This window comes from Rattus norvegicus, chromosome 6, assembly GCF_036323735.1.
Source record: "Rattus norvegicus strain BN/NHsdMcwi chromosome 6, GRCr8, whole genome shotgun sequence".
Taxonomy (NCBI): Eukaryota; Metazoa; Chordata; class Mammalia; order Rodentia; family Muridae; genus Rattus; species Rattus norvegicus.
Window position 1 is genome coordinate 34,094,636 of NC_086024.1, and position 15,447 is coordinate 34,110,082.

A 15,447-nucleotide genomic window follows, 5' to 3' on the forward strand; every position below is an offset into this window, starting at 1 on the left:
ATAAAGTCACGTTAGAAACTTCATTCTCAATTTTCAAAGAAGTGCTTTCTGTTTTTCCTAGGACTCCGAGAGAGAGAGAGAGAGAGAGAGAGAGAGAGAGAGAGAGAGAGAGAGAGAGAGAGAGAGAGAGAGAATATCATGCTACTTTTTAAAACCTCAGAAGAACAAGTCCTTCCCAAGATAAGCCAGCCTTTATGGTTCATGATCAGGCAGAATGGTATACTGGTACATTCGAGGGAGACATAACTCAAAGGAGAGAGGAGATGGGAACATGGACAGTCAAACACAGGCTGGACTTGGGAACTCTAAGGACTTCCCAACCTGAGGTTAGCTTACTGAAAGACTCTTAGCCAGCCTGCGGGGAAATGGACCAATGATTATCTTTCCTGGGTCTGATTCAGTCATTTCACACCCTGCTGAAGGGATCCCTTATCAAGTCACACATTTTACGAAATCATCCTTATTAGCATGTGACAACCGCTAACATGGTCAGAGAGGAAATTCTACTGGGTTTTTATACTTTTCCTTCCCAGGACTGCTGGAAGCATTGGTGGGAGCTCGGGAGATGAGGCCTGGCTGTTCCGGGCTCTTGCCTGCTAGCTTGTTGGGACTGGCTCTGGCTCTACCTAGCCTATCTTAGAGTGACAGCCTTTTCTATGCCTCGTGTGTCCAAACTGTAATACACAAGCATTGGCCCAGATCTTTAGAGACAAATCAACAAAGCATCATACAGGAAAGATGAGGCCACCATTTCACCCTAGGAGCATAAGACAGGCCAGCCAGCAGGAGGCTTCCGGCAGGGAAGCACCACCTGTACGGAGTCCCTACCAGCCTAGAAGAGTGAGTAGGACCCAAACAGGAGAGCAGACACAGGGGGAGGGCAGGGGAAGTGCAGTTATTTAGTGAGCCAGAGGTTCCCTTGCTCAACCGTGACTGTTCTGAGCTTCCAGCTGCTCCGGGAAAGCAAATCTCTTTAAAAAGTGGGTGGTTTCCTCTGCCATAGGTCCCCCGTATCCAGGCCTTGGCTCGCAGAACTGGATTCTGTGCCTCACTCCCAGACTAAAGGCATCAACGTGGCTAAAGAATGTATCAACGAGCCCCAAGGTTCAGGCCATAAAACACGATGCTGTGCTGGAGACTGGCTAACCGACCGACCCCTCTGCCTGAAGGACATGGGTGTCTGTCTGGTTGGGTCTGTGGGTAACTGCCAGAATTATCTAGGGACAAATGGGTATGTCAGACCAGTCCAGTTCAGGGACATCAACACGTGAGGCCACCCACCATGTCCTTATCTCCAATGTGATCACCAAGTAGCCTCCTGAGCGTGCTTCAGCTTCCTGCCGGGGTGATGTCTGCTTAGCAGCAACACAAGTATCTAGCCCTCTGGTTGCTGCCCTTCTAGAGAGAAGTAGCCACAAAATGCCTTTAGCTCCGACCACGCAGGAGTCCAGTAAGGAGTAAGGAAGTGTTTGGGCCAGGAAGAAAGATTGATTAGAGAGGTCACAAGAGAACTTGTGGAGTAGTGAGCGACTTTCACTGTTTTGAATGATGACCACGTAGGCCTTTGCAATTATTGAAACTCTGGGTGTAATGAACATTCAGATCTATGAATTTCATTATATTGCCTCAACTGTTACAAAATAAATCAATTCACTACATGCCCAGCACGGGACTGGGATGGGGTATACAGATAAACATTGAACTCTTGAACTTGTGAATTCTGAAAATAATGCAAATAAAGAATTAGTTTGGAGGTGGGCTGGGGAGATAGCTCAGTGGTTGAATCCAGAGGAGCCGGGATTGACTTCCAGACAAATCCATAACTGAACGGATGCTCCAGTCTCAGAGGGACAGTGGCCCTCTTCTGGCCTCCTTGAGCACTGCATGCAGGTGGTGCACAGATACACACACACAGACAAAACATCCATACACATAAAATAAAAAAAAAAAAATAAAAACAAAAACAAATCAGTTGGGAATATTTAGAAGTCTGTTTTCATCATAATAAAAATAATCTAGTCTTTCAGCTATTTTTTCAATGTACAGTTCTGTGACCTTCCGTAGACTCTCTTACACAGAACATTTATTTTTCTAAATGGAAGTTGTAAATCCATCAAACAATAGCTTCCTGACTGCTACCATTCTGTTTTCTTCCTGTGCATATGGCTAATTTAAATACCTCACACATGTGGACACACACGGCACTTGTCCTTTAGTGACTGGGGCATTTCACTTATCATAAAGCCCCTAATCTCACGCATGTGAGAAGATTCCCTTCCTTCCCAAGGCTGGATGCTATTCCCCAGTATGCAGGCCCTGCATCCTGGATGCTATTCCTCTCTATGCTGGTACTGCATCCTGGATGCTATTCCTCTCTATGCTGGTACTGCATCCTGGATGCTATTCCTCTCTATGATGGTACTGCATCCTGGATGCTATTCCTCTCTATGCTGGTACTGCATCTACTGATGGACTGTCTTCTTCCACCTTTGGAAATCATGATTACTTCTGCTGCTATGAGCCACACTGGCGTACGGGACCAGGGTCCAGTTTCAGCTTTCACTTCTTCATGGTCCATGCTCAGAAGTGGAACTGCTACAGCACATGACAATTCTATGTTCAGCTTTTTAAGGAACCGCTGTGTTCTCCACAGTGGCTGCCCCATTGTGCATTTGTGCCATCGGTGTGCGAGGCTTGCAGTTTCTCCACATCCCTCCCTACACTTGCTCTGGTTTTGTTTGTTTGGTAACAGTTATCCTAATGTGCACCAAGTGACATCTCACTGTGTTTCTGACATGAGTTTCCCTCAAACCTGTGACGTTGAATATGTTTTTATGTGCTTAGTGGACACTGATCTATCTTCTCTGGAGAAATGTGCACTCAAATCCTTTGCTCATCTTTTAATCATATTGTTGTTGAGTTGAAAAAAAATCAGTGTTTCATTGTTATGAGGAAGTCCTGAGGACAGAATCCTCTAGAATGCTCAGTCTCTAGACAATAATTTTCAGTCCCTATTCCTTCTTACCCAGTTCTTTTTCCCAGGGGGCACATGGGTCACAACTAGCACAGAAACAAGCACCAGGTGGTAAACTGCTTTTCTCTTTTCTTAGGACCAGGGAGAGGCAAGTGGCCCGGGTGTCTCTTCTAAACAGTGAAAGAAAAAGAAAGTGTCTGGAGACCAGACATTCTGGGAGGCAAACCAAGAAGAACAATGTCAAGCCCTTGAATTGGGACTCTGCAGTTCAGTGAAAGCCACCCACCCCTAGAACCTCCCCTAGGACTCTTAAAGTCAGCTTTTTGTGTGGTTTCTGCTATATTGAATTAAATTTTAGATTCTTAGGTGAGAACCAGATCAGGGCCAAGGTTCTGGTCTCAGATCGAGATTCATATTCATTCTCATTCTCTCTCTCTCTCTCTCTCTCTCTCTCTCTCTCTCTCTCTCTCTCTCTCTCCCTCCCTCCCTCCCTCCCTCCCTCCCTCCCCCTCTCCCTCTCTCTCATTGTAAAGAAAGCTCACCATAGTCTCTCATACATTGGAAGGAGAGCCCATTAGGAATAACAGTAAAGAGACGAGAAGCTCGTCACCTTCCTCAGCTAGAACCCAGGGCTGCAAACCTTGCCTGAGGACACAGCTCACAGCCAGTGTGGAGCTGATGTATCTTTATCTTGGCCAGACAGCAGCGAGAGCTGCTTTGGGTATACTGGTCTGCCCTGCTTCCTTCTCTTCTGTGTCCAAGTTCATGGTGCCTACCAGCATCGCAGCGAAATCTCTTCTCTCCTGGGAGCTCTGTCTACTGTACCATCTGACACTGGGGCTGCCAGAGCAGACTTAGCCAGACACCTGGGGCTGGTGAGGAAATGCCCCTCCCTGTCACAAGAGGGATGAAGACTGCATAGAGCAAAACGTGACTTCTTCGAACATGGTTTCCAGGAAAACCATTTTTCTCATCGGAGGGAAGAGGAACTGTTAAGTCTTCGTGCCATTTTGCTGTGGAAAAAGCCAGCTGCCTCACACCGCATGAAGTGATCCACACACTCCTTTTTGACAGCGTGCTGCGTGGACCGGTGGATTGAGAGGCTCTGGCGTGTCCCTGTGGCACGTCGAGGCTTCGGCAAGAGCTGTGCTCCTTTCGCAGTTGGAATATTTTTCCAGTTTTGATGATTAAAGCTGGCTGGAACAGCATGAACCAAATAGATTATAGCATTCCACTCACAGGAGGCTCTTCACTAAAAGGACGGACTAGCTATACTGCTGCACGGGGCCTCCTGGTCTAACGAGCCTGGTTTCAAAATGTGGCCCTTGTCCTTCCCAAACTCTATGGCCCTTGAGTTTTGCTCAGAGACCAGATTCGGGCTCTCTGAGTAAGGTCAGAGTAATTCCTTTCTATCACTTCAAGAAGCAACTACCATGACAAAACAATCCTCCCAGAGTTCGAGGAAAGGCATTTTAACAAAATGGTTTCAAGGCGGAAGTGGGTGGGTATAGTGGGTGGGAGGTGCCTGAGCGAGGAGCCTCAGGGTCACATGAGAGAGACCACTGAGCATGCGCAGGAAGCCAGAGCACATGGCCTCCTTGCAGTTACCAGGAATGGCACTCTTGTGTTAGACAGAGGACGGGAGGCAGCTGCCCCTGCTAAATTGGGCATTGGTGGACTAGGCGGAAGTCACCTCACCTGTTGTTACCCTCAGTGGCGGAAAACCCGGCTTCAATAATAAGGGATTCCACGTTCCAAGTGTTCTAAAAATCTTGCCCATGCTTTGACCAAACAGCTATATTTAGGTTTCTATGTTGTTCTCTATCTCTTTCAGTGATAATCAAGTGTGGGGGATTTTTTTTCTTAATTTTAATACTTATTTACAAAAATGTATTCATTTTATGTGTATGGGCTTTTTTTTTTTTTTTTTTTTTCTGATTGCATACCTGTCAGGTACCTTCAGAGGCCCTGGAACTGGAGTTATAGACACTTGTGAGACATTGTGTGGCGGATGCTGAGAATTAAACCTGTGTTCTCTCCTAAACAACAAGCAATCTTTCTGGTCTCTTCAGTTAATTCTTCGTGTGTGCATGGGTGCACTGTGTTTCTATGGGCACTGGGTTTCAGGTGCCCACTGTAGGTATCGGGGTCGGGGGTTGCAGATGTCATCCTTTACCCATCTGTCTTCACTCTGGAGACAGGGTCTCCCGACGATCCTGGAGCGAATTATCTTCAGCTAGATTAGCCGCCAGAAATGGACGAAGCCTCCTGTCCTCATCCCACTCCTTCTCCAGCACTGGGGAACATATGACATAATCCAACTTTTGACGTGAGTACTACGGATCTGAACTCAGGTCCTTGTACTTGCACGGTACAAGATTGGACCCCAGGGGTCAGAGCAACACTGCCATCACGAGCCAGATCTCCTCCTTAGAACATCACTCAATTTCCAGGTAGACCCGAGATTCCACAGTGTATCTTACCAATAAATATCAAGCCATGCCAGCCCAAACCTAAATCTAAGGACCCTCCTTTGTCCCTGTAGGACCACAGACTCTATCTTTCCAGAAACAATATCTTACTTCCAATATTTGGGATAAGCTGTGGCTAAGTGCTTTGCAAATAAGAATTTATTAATCCTAAAATCTCCAATTCTCATATATTCAAGTGAGCACTCCAGGGGCCTCTGGCTTCAAAGAGTAGGCACCAGGGGGATTTACGTCTCAGATGTAGCCTCATACTTAAACTTTTTCTCAATTTTTAAAGATAATGGTAATAAGTTTATGTGTGAAGGTATTTGAAATTGCATAGCAGGTCTCTGTTTCTTTGAGTTTATGTCACTACTGAAGAGAAAATTAACTGGACCTCGACTTATAATGTCACCTGTGGTAATCAGGAAGCAATGTGGTTAAACATGGGAGGGTTTTTGTTATACAACAGGCCGTTTGTAGTTCCTATAGAAGGGCACATTGACCGTCTCCTTTCTCTATAGGCAAGCAGTTGTGTAGACTGTAGGCCTGGATATCTCGTACCTATCTTCCATACCGGATCTGACCTTGGGCACATGTCTGCCTTTCTAATTCATACACAAAATGGGAACGACACCACTCACACCACAGGGGAGCAACAGGGTGAGGTACCACAGGGCAAGGAGGATTCATTCCTTGGTGCTTCTCTGCAAACAGGAACTGCATCTACCTTCAAGGTACCAAACATTTACCAGTAAGATTCCCTCAGTGCTTTAATAATGATTGTGATTCAGAAGCCAGTGTCTCCTGCTGTTAGTGAACACAGAAAGTGAAAGAGAAAGGTAACATTGTATCAGTTTTCTCAATGCCAAGCTTCCGGATTCCTGGACACTTGTCAATGTTTCTAAGTGACCAAAAAGGAAGCTGTTAAGTCTGTGACTGGCATTTGGTTTTCAAAAATCATCCGCAGCACCCTGCTGTGTGATCTCTTCAGTCATCTTTTCAAACTTGGATGCTTTAAAGGTAAAGAGGCTCCCCAAGTTACCATCTTCAACAGAGGTTCTCAACCTGTGGGTTGTGACTCCTTTTGGGCTTATCAGAGGCCACCTGTCAGATATCAGATATTTACATTACAGTTCATAACAGTAGCAAAATTACAGTTATGAAGTAGCAACAAAAATACTTTCATGGTTGGGGGTATTAAAGGGTTACAGCATTAGGAAGGTTGAGAACCACTGCCCTTTATGCCAGGAAGGGAGAAGGCACCGGTGGCATGGTGACTGGAAGGGCATATAGGAGTGGTCTGCCAGCCCAGAAATGGCCAGTTCTGGCAGTAGCCACCCTTGCTCAGCAGTGCCATGTTATGGCTTCCTCACAGGCTTGACCTCAGGTCTGGAATGAATGTTCCTCTTCCAGTGAGCCTGCGTGCCTCTGAGTTGGAAGCCTTAAAAGAGGGAGCAGGGACCATTCTGCGGTGGTGCTGCTGCGGGAGGCTCTGTTCACACCCCTTCCTGTCTCACAGAAGACGAATGCAAGGAGTAAAAAGCAGCACAGACTCATGGCAAACGCAGTGCTACCCATCTCCCATGGCTGTCTCTGTGATTGGTAGCGGCTGAAACATTACAAATTGTAAAATCTGCACAGGAAAGACACTTCGTAAGTGAGCCCAATATGAAAGACAAGACTCTGTGTGGGCTCTCCAAAGTCCCACATAGATCCAGTTATCACTGGAATGATGCAGTTCCAAGAGAAAATTAGTCTTCAAAGTCTCAAGTCATAAATCCTCCAAGATTCCATTTAGATTACTTAGAATTCATCAACAAGCATATTTAATAGATATAGGCCCAAATATAGCATCTAAAATTCCACACAATGACAAAACTCCAAACGTGGAATTACACAGTCACTGAGTGAAAAGAAAATCTGAAATGTAGGCTTTGATGTTTATCACCTGATACGTTCTCTGGGTGCAAATGCACACAGATGAACATTTTCATAGAGAGGAGTTTAATGCCAGACACTGTGCTAGACGATCCTGACATTAAAAAAAAAAAGTTAAGTCCAGTTAACCTTTAGGAGGTCTAAGTATATCCTTAACTATTTTTCTTAGTAGCTATTTCTTTTTTGCACAGACTCACGATGAAAACAGGTCCCATTCAAGCATATGCAAGTTGTTCTCATTAGCCTTCCCGGAGTCAATGGAAGCAGGTAGTCCGATCCCCCACCCCCCCCAAAAAAAATGACAGTGAATGTTGGCAAGACCACGTTAACAGTCTTAAACTCACATTCACAGTCTTAAACTCACATTCACAGTCTTAAACTCATATTCCTTCTAATGTTATCGTTTTACATTAAAATATTAATTAGCAAGAGTGAGGCATGGTCGGCTATGCCTTTAATCCCAGTACTCAGGAAACAGAGGTGGGAGGAGGAGCTCTGTGGGTTCAAGGCCAGCCTGGTCTCCATAGCTAGTTCTACGCTAATGGGAGGGGGTTACATAGTGAGACATTGTGTCAAAATGGGGGAAAAGTAAGTTAATTGCCATAGACAATAAGGTATCTCCCCATACTGGAAAGGCAGCAGAAATGGACAAGTACACAGACTGCAAGTATACCATCAGAAATGCACGCAGGGCTGGGGATCTAGTTTAATTGGTAGAGTGTTTTACCCAGTTTGCATGAAGCCCTGGGTTTCATCCTCAGCACCAGGTAAGCCAGCTTGATAGCTCATGCATGCACACATATGCACACACACACACACACACACACACACACACACACGAATTAGCAGCTGAGGGTTCTGTGTTCGAACCCTGTAGTATGAGAGGTCTGGGCTTGTGAGTATAAGCTAGTTGATTACCTCTGAGCTTCATCCTCATTTGTAAAGTGTGGATAATCCCTATTTCGTGGCGTTGATATGAGGATTAGAGATAATACATGTAAAGTACTAAAATATGGTGGGCAGCCATAACCAGAAGCTATGATTATTTTATTATTGGGACTTTAGAAAGGTTTGCCTGATTGAATAATAGGTGGATTAGCTGACCTCTGAAGTCCATGACAACGACGCTAAAACTATGATACTAAAAATGGAATTAAAAAGTCATACATCAAACCCATGCAAGGTATTTGAACTGTTGGGATGCAAATCATCGTGTGCTTCTCAGAACTCGTATCACAGGAGGCTCACAGACTGCAGTGCAGACACACCCTGACTTATCATTAAAATACTTAAGATTAACACCCGGAGGGCTCGGGGTCCCACTTCAATCAGCTCCACGGCCTGCTGTCATCTCTGTCTCTCATGCTGCAGAGATCTGCTGTGTGGAGTGTCTCCGTGTGGTACAGGTTTCAGCAGGGTTCCCTCTTCATTTTGCAAGAAAAAGATATTTTAAGTTAACTCAATCTTGTGGGTGAGAATCTTTTTTAAAAAAATATTAATTGTGTATGCACGTGTCACATTGCAGCACGTGGATTCCGAGGATCTAACTCAGGTTGTCAGGCTTGGTGGCGAGTGCCCTTACCTACTAAGTCAGCATTTCTCAACCTTTCTAGTGCTGCGACCCTTTAATACAGTTCCTCATGTTGTGGTGATCCCAAATCATAAAATTATTTTCCTTGCCACTGATATGTGATATGTGGCCTCTGTTGAGAATCATTTCACTAAGCCATCTCACCAGACCAATGGGGCAGGGGGTTCCCTTCTTCTAGCCCTAGACATCTACCGTGTTCCCTTCCACTTTTATAAGCAGAGGCATTGTGAGACAAAGGTTCTTCTCAGTGTTACACAGAGACTGGACTCCAACTTCCACATGAACCCCCTGCAGCCACCCATTCTGTACTGTCACCCAAATTCAGCCAAACCTCCAAAGCAAAGCGTGGGACACAGGAGAGGCTTTCGAGGGAAAGCATATATCAGGACAAATGTCAGTAATACCAACTGTGTTCGGTATCTGACATCGTTCAACTGACTGCATTCCTACCAAGTTCTTAAAATGAGAGATCTACATTTGTTAGTGCTAAAGCGTCAGAATGCAGTGATCTTGTTTCCGGGTATATGCTGTCAAAGAACGAAAACCCTCATTTCAAGTGATATCTACACAATTAAATTCACTGCAGCATTATTCGCAGTTGCGAGAAGTGGAAATGACCCATGCACTCGCCGGCAGATGAACAAACAAAATATACATACACTCGATGGAGTATCAACCCGTCTTCAAAGGGAAGGAAATTCTGACATATGAGACCGCGGGGATGAAAACATGACTGTGTGACACTGAATGGAATGAGCTAATTATGAAATGATAAACGTTTTATTTAATTTACATGTGGCATCTAAAACGGTCAAGTTTATTATAACACAAAATAGAATTGGTGGCTGCCCAGCAGAGGGAGAGAATAAACACTGGCATTTAAGATTTCCACACGACAAGATGAATAAGTTTTGGAGAACCATTGCTCAATAACATAAGTAAGAATACCACTACAGTGTTCAAATAAAAATGGTGAAGACGGTAAATTCTGTTATTATTTTAACCCGTGTTTTCTTTTTAGAATGGCAGAATATATTTGTGTGTGTATGAAGATAAATACATGTTTCTCTCTATATGTGTATGTGTGTATATTTACTGATCTCAAATTGGTCAGTGATTTAAATGTTTGCCATACTTCCTAACACGAACGCTCAAAAGAGACACCTGTAGGGCCGGCGGTAGCCTTGAATGTCTGAAGCTCTGTCCTTTTCATCTAACCCAGATGCCCTGCGCATGGCCCTGCTCCAGGATTTTGCTTAGGTGTCCGTGAAGCTGCAGCATGGAGTCTCAGAACCATTTGTATTTCGCAAAGCTACTGTCGCAGGAGAAAACTCTCCTTCCTCACCCTAAAGGTAGAGATACCCTCCGGAACAATGAAGCTCATTTCACAGCTGCTACTCTGTTGCAGCTTCTGATGATCAACTGGCCTCCTCTTAACTGGAAGCTTCAGTTCTCCTGGTTTCAGATGGTTTCCTGGAAGAGAATAGGATCTTCCTTTCTGACCCCAGACCTGAGGAGAGCAAGGAGGTAACCGTTGGAGGAAGAACTTGAAGAGTTTGATTTTAGGATGGTTGTGATCTCAAACATTTTTGATCCTAGATTCTAGTGAAGAATTCTGATACAGGCCTCTCCTTACTAATCCAAATGATTAGATCCATTTTCTAGGGTAAAAGTCTGCATGTGAAATACTTTTCAGGGAGCATACTACCTAACTGTTTGCAAATACTAGGAGAGGATCTTAGATATATTTTTGAGCAATAAAAATTACTCTTCTGTATCAAGTAGAAGTATTAGCCTAGGGCTAAACATTTCAGTTGAGATGTGCCTAACGCCAAGAAAGGTCTGTGGGGGGCATATCTGTTTCAGAGACGTCTCTTTCTCTAATCACCTTACACTGCAACGACATCAGTTTGGCTTCATCCGTGGCCGTCCAAGGCTGGATTCCTGGTGTTTCTTCCTCCTCCCACTCCCAAGTAGGCGCTTAGTTGGCTGATTATAGAATCATAAGGTTGGCTATAATTTCATTTCTCCTTCTGACTTTGAACTTAAAGTGTTCCAATTACTTTGCCTGATCCTAATAAGTCACTAGCGTGCAAATGCTTGCCTTGATATTTCTGAAATATACAGGGCTGCGATTAGCATGGGATTGCATCATTAGAAAGCAAAGTTGAAAGCGGATGAGCGAAATCATCACTTGCAGTTAAGTAAAATGGCCTGTTCCGAAGACTTACAATGTTACTGTGATCCTAGAGACACGGCGCTACTGCTAAGTATATGCTATACTTGGAAAAATACTCTGATATTCCGGAACCTTCTGGCTTGATCCATTACTCAAAGAGAAACGAGAAGGACAAGCCGACTCTAATACACGGCTTTGATGGCGCTTCAAGCCTGATAGAGCTAAAGACACAAAAGAATTCTTAGGCCACGAAAGGAGGAGGGGGAGTGGGAAGAGAGGATAAGAGGGAAGAGGAAACGGAGAAAAAAGTGGAGAGGAAAAACTTTAGTCAATTCTGTTAGATTAAAACTGACATCTTCTGGCCATTAAATAAGAAGCCTTTATAGTAAGCCTGTGGGAAGAAAAGGAAAAACACACACAGACACACAGACACAGACACACACACACAGACACAGACACACACACACAAACACAGACACACACACACAGACACACACACAGACACACACACAGATACACACACAGACACACACACAGATACACACAGACACAGACACACACACAGATACAGACACACACAGACATACAGACACACAGATACACAGACACAGACACACACACACACATACACACACACACACACACAGACACAGACACACACACCCCACAGCCATAACAAATGAGATTCTGATGGTGCTATCTGAATTAACTCTTTTATCTCTGTGTTACCTTGAATCACATAAACTTTTGGAAACTAGTTAAGGGAGACAGGGAAATGCTTTCAATTAGGAAGGTGCTGCAGCCAAATCAAATGATAAATGGAAGGGGAAAGACGGCACAACTGAAATTGATGCCAAAGATTTATAAGGTTGATTAGGTAAACAAAACCAGAATGGATCACCATGGAACTGTATGAATATTGAAACAGGCAAGATTTGAATAGAGTAATGATTTGCCTCACTCCGACTGACAGGTCTTGATAGTAACTGTGACACACTCCATCTACACCAACATTTATGCTTCAACATATTTATTCCTAGAAAATAGAGGCTGGACTTGAGGATTCCTTTAGTAACAGCTTACAAGCAAAATACATCTTCCAGTCTTAAAAAAACAAAAAACAAAAAAAAAAAACCAAAAAAAACCAAAACAAAACAAACCAGACTCAATTCTCATCCACTTGAGAGAACACAAAACAAAAATGGCTTTATGCATTTGTGTTCTGGATGTGAGAAGCTGCAGTTAGGAGAAGTCATTCTCTCAGGCTTCTCTCCGTAGTCTTTGTTCTACTAAACTCCTCACAAAACTGAATGCTGGTATGGTTTATCTCTCACACTGAGCATTTGGAGTGTGACCGCCACTCATTAGAAACATAACTCGAGAGACCCAACATTAGGGCCCCACCCCCACCACACACAGAAGAAACCAATAACCCTTAATCTATTTGTTTCCATGGCTACCATAGGATATTTTATTTCACTAAAACTCTTAGGTATTTCGTTCGGATTGTTGCTTGCAAATGAAAGTTGGAGACCTACTCCTTTCCACAACTATAGTGGGAATGGGAAGACTGGACCAAAGACGATGTTTTTCTTAATTGTGGACTAGTAAGATCCCTGTGCAGAAAAATTATTAAAATCAACTAAATGCATCAGCCCATAAGCCAAGTTAAACATTATTAAATTCATATAGGGTTTAAGGGCACACATGCTAATGATTTCCTGATTTGTAGCAATGTGAGAAATCCAGTGCACTCCAGAACAATATATGGGAACATAGACCCACTTCTCCAAACATGTAGGAACTGGCAGAATATCATATGCATGCATGACAACCAACCCTTAAATTATTCTGTGTTTACCACATACGTTTGCTCTAAGTATCAGTATGAACAATCTATACAATTGTTAAACACCACCACCCCCAAGTGAAAAAGAACTAGAAAGTTAGCTCTCCTCCTCCCCCCAACCCTTAATTTAAATTTTAAAAGTCAGGAACGAGGTGGGCTAATTAAATGTGCTATCACTCATCCTGAACGGAGAGAATGTCTCAAACCTGCCCTCCCCGGGCTGCGTTAGCAGTAAGACCACCGCAGGGGAGAAACTCTGTAGTGACTAGACAAATGGCTTTAAAGAGACTGAAACGAGGATAAATACAGCTGTAACCAGGACAGATCTGTCACTGCAAGAGGAATCCAAATCCTAGCGTTGCTCAGCTCATGAGGGGCTGGAGCCTGCAGTGGCGGAGCATGAATGTCCCAGAACTGAGGAGTGGAAGTTTCTCGGCAGCCGCAGCCCGGCGTCCTCTACGTCTAGTCCCTCCGGCGAAGAGGTCTCGCCTAATGCTACATAAATATCTGCGTTCACGATTCGCCCCGGGCGCGCCGCGTCGCAAACACCATAGGGAGAGAGATACGCTTCGCAGAGCCGCGCGTGTAGCAGCACCGGCTGCTCCTCACCCATCATCATCCCAGGGGACCCGCGGGAGATCTGTCAACTGACCGCTGCTGCCTTTCGGTTCCAGAAGCCAGTGATGAGAGAACGGGCTTCTCAGCAGGCGGACCCAGGCATCCAAGACTCGCGCTTTGCAGTCGCCGGGTCCTGGGAGAACAGCCGCAGGCAGGCAGTGCGCCTCCACCTTCCCCAGGCAACGCACACCGAACCTGCCCCGGGAGCAGCCTCGGAACGAAACTGGGCTGCGGGTTCCGAGATCTGGGCTGGAGCCAGCACGCCTCTCTCCCCTGGGGCCTGGGGCCGACACTGCCCAGCGAGGGCACCAGCGCGCGACACAGATAACCCTCCTGCTTTCGGCCAGCTCCAGGCCATGGAGACCCGGACGTGAGCCGGCGGTCAGCCCGCATCGCCCGTGGCAGTCTGGGCGCGCGGCCACACTCCCACCTACGTGTCTCAGGGTCCACTATCCCACACATAAACAACCCCTCCCCACTCGCCATCACCTCCCCGCCCTTTGCATCCCTGAAGCTGTCCTCCCACCTCCAACCCCCGCTGGAAACCACAAGGTGTCAAGGGAATTAAGGGGGAGGTCACAACACGGTCTGTGTGGGTTCCATTCAGATGATTTTCAAGCTCTTCCACCTCGAAAGTTACTTGGGATCTAGTGAAGAAACCCGGTCCCCAAATGCTAGGTCTGAGAACGCGAGGGGCAGAACCCATCATCTAGCTTCCATTGGCACACAGGCGCGCACCTCCCAAGCCGGCAGGGCACACGGCTGCCCTGGGGACCAGCTTTCCAGTGCTTTCTGGGTGCCCCGGCACTGCTGGGGCCCTGGGCCGCGCAGGGGGAGGTGGCCAGGAGAGGGGCGCACACGGCTCGGCCCGGCCCAGCGCTACTCGGCTCCGGTGTCATATTTGCTTCCAGCACCTTCGACCACCGCGCTAGTTCCCCCCAGGCATTCCCTGCATAACACACCCGGGGGCAGGAAGTTTTTTCCCCCTTTTTTTTTCCATCCCCGGAGCAGCGCAGGCGCAAGGGCTTCTGCAGGCTTGCGAGCCCAGACGCGGGAGGCTCCAGCTCCAGCTCCAGCCGCCGCCACTGCCAGAGCCGAGCCCAGCGTTCCAGGCTCTGGGCCCCACTCCTGCCTAGCCCAGAAGCTACCAGGACCCTGGGAACCCTCGCCCCCTCCCCTCCGCCCGGCTCGGCATCCCAAGAGCCCCAACCTGACCCGGCTCTTACCTGCGGCCGCGCCGCTCCGGCCCCGGCCCGACGCGCAGAGAGCCCAGGGTCGCGGATGGGTGCAGGAGGGTTGATGGATAGGGGACGGCGCCGGCGGGTAGCGGTAGCTGGGGCCGCTCGCGTCCTGGCCGGGAGAAAGGGATCCAGGTCCACCTCCTCGCGTTCCTGCTCTCCGCCTTCTCCCCCTTTCCCTCCTCCTCCCCCGCCGCCGCCGCCTCCCGGCAGCCCAGGGAGGATGCCCGGGAGAGGGAAGTCAGTCCTTCTGCCTGTCAGCCTGCGCGACTATGCGCGGTGCGGCGCGGCTCTCATCGAGGCGGCGGCAGCGGCGGCGGCTCCGGCAGCATCGCCCCCGCCCTCTCCCCGCAGCCGCGGCGGCCGCGGGGCTGGGGCTGGCTCCGGGCTCCGGGCTCGGGCTCCGGGCGGGGGCTGAGCTCAGGCTCGGCGATGGCCGGGGCTGCGGACGTGCGCTGAGTAGCCGGCGCCGGGGTTGGAGCTGCGGCTAGAGCGGCGGTGGCAGGGACAGCGGCGACGGCGGCGGCGGCGCGGGGGTTGGCGCGGCCGCGGCGCGGGGACCATGCTCCCTTCTGGCTCGCTCCTCTCC

The 15,447-nt window shown here is 47.3% G+C and overlaps 1 protein-coding gene across 2 annotated transcripts in view; it reads right to left on the reverse strand.

Annotated features, from left to right (window-relative positions):
- Klhl29 (kelch-like family member 29) overlaps window positions 1-15,420 on the reverse strand; it is a 304,134-nt gene extending 288,714 nt beyond the window's left edge. The window contains exon 1 of one of the 2 annotated variants that reach the window (NM_001106713.3): window positions 14,847-15,420. The gene's annotated coding sequence lies outside the window, so the exon portion shown is untranslated. The remainder of the gene's footprint in view (window positions 1-14,846) is intronic. The other variant, XM_017594072.3, reaches the window with a different exon arrangement.
- Between the last annotated feature and the right edge of the window lie 27 nt (window positions 15,421-15,447).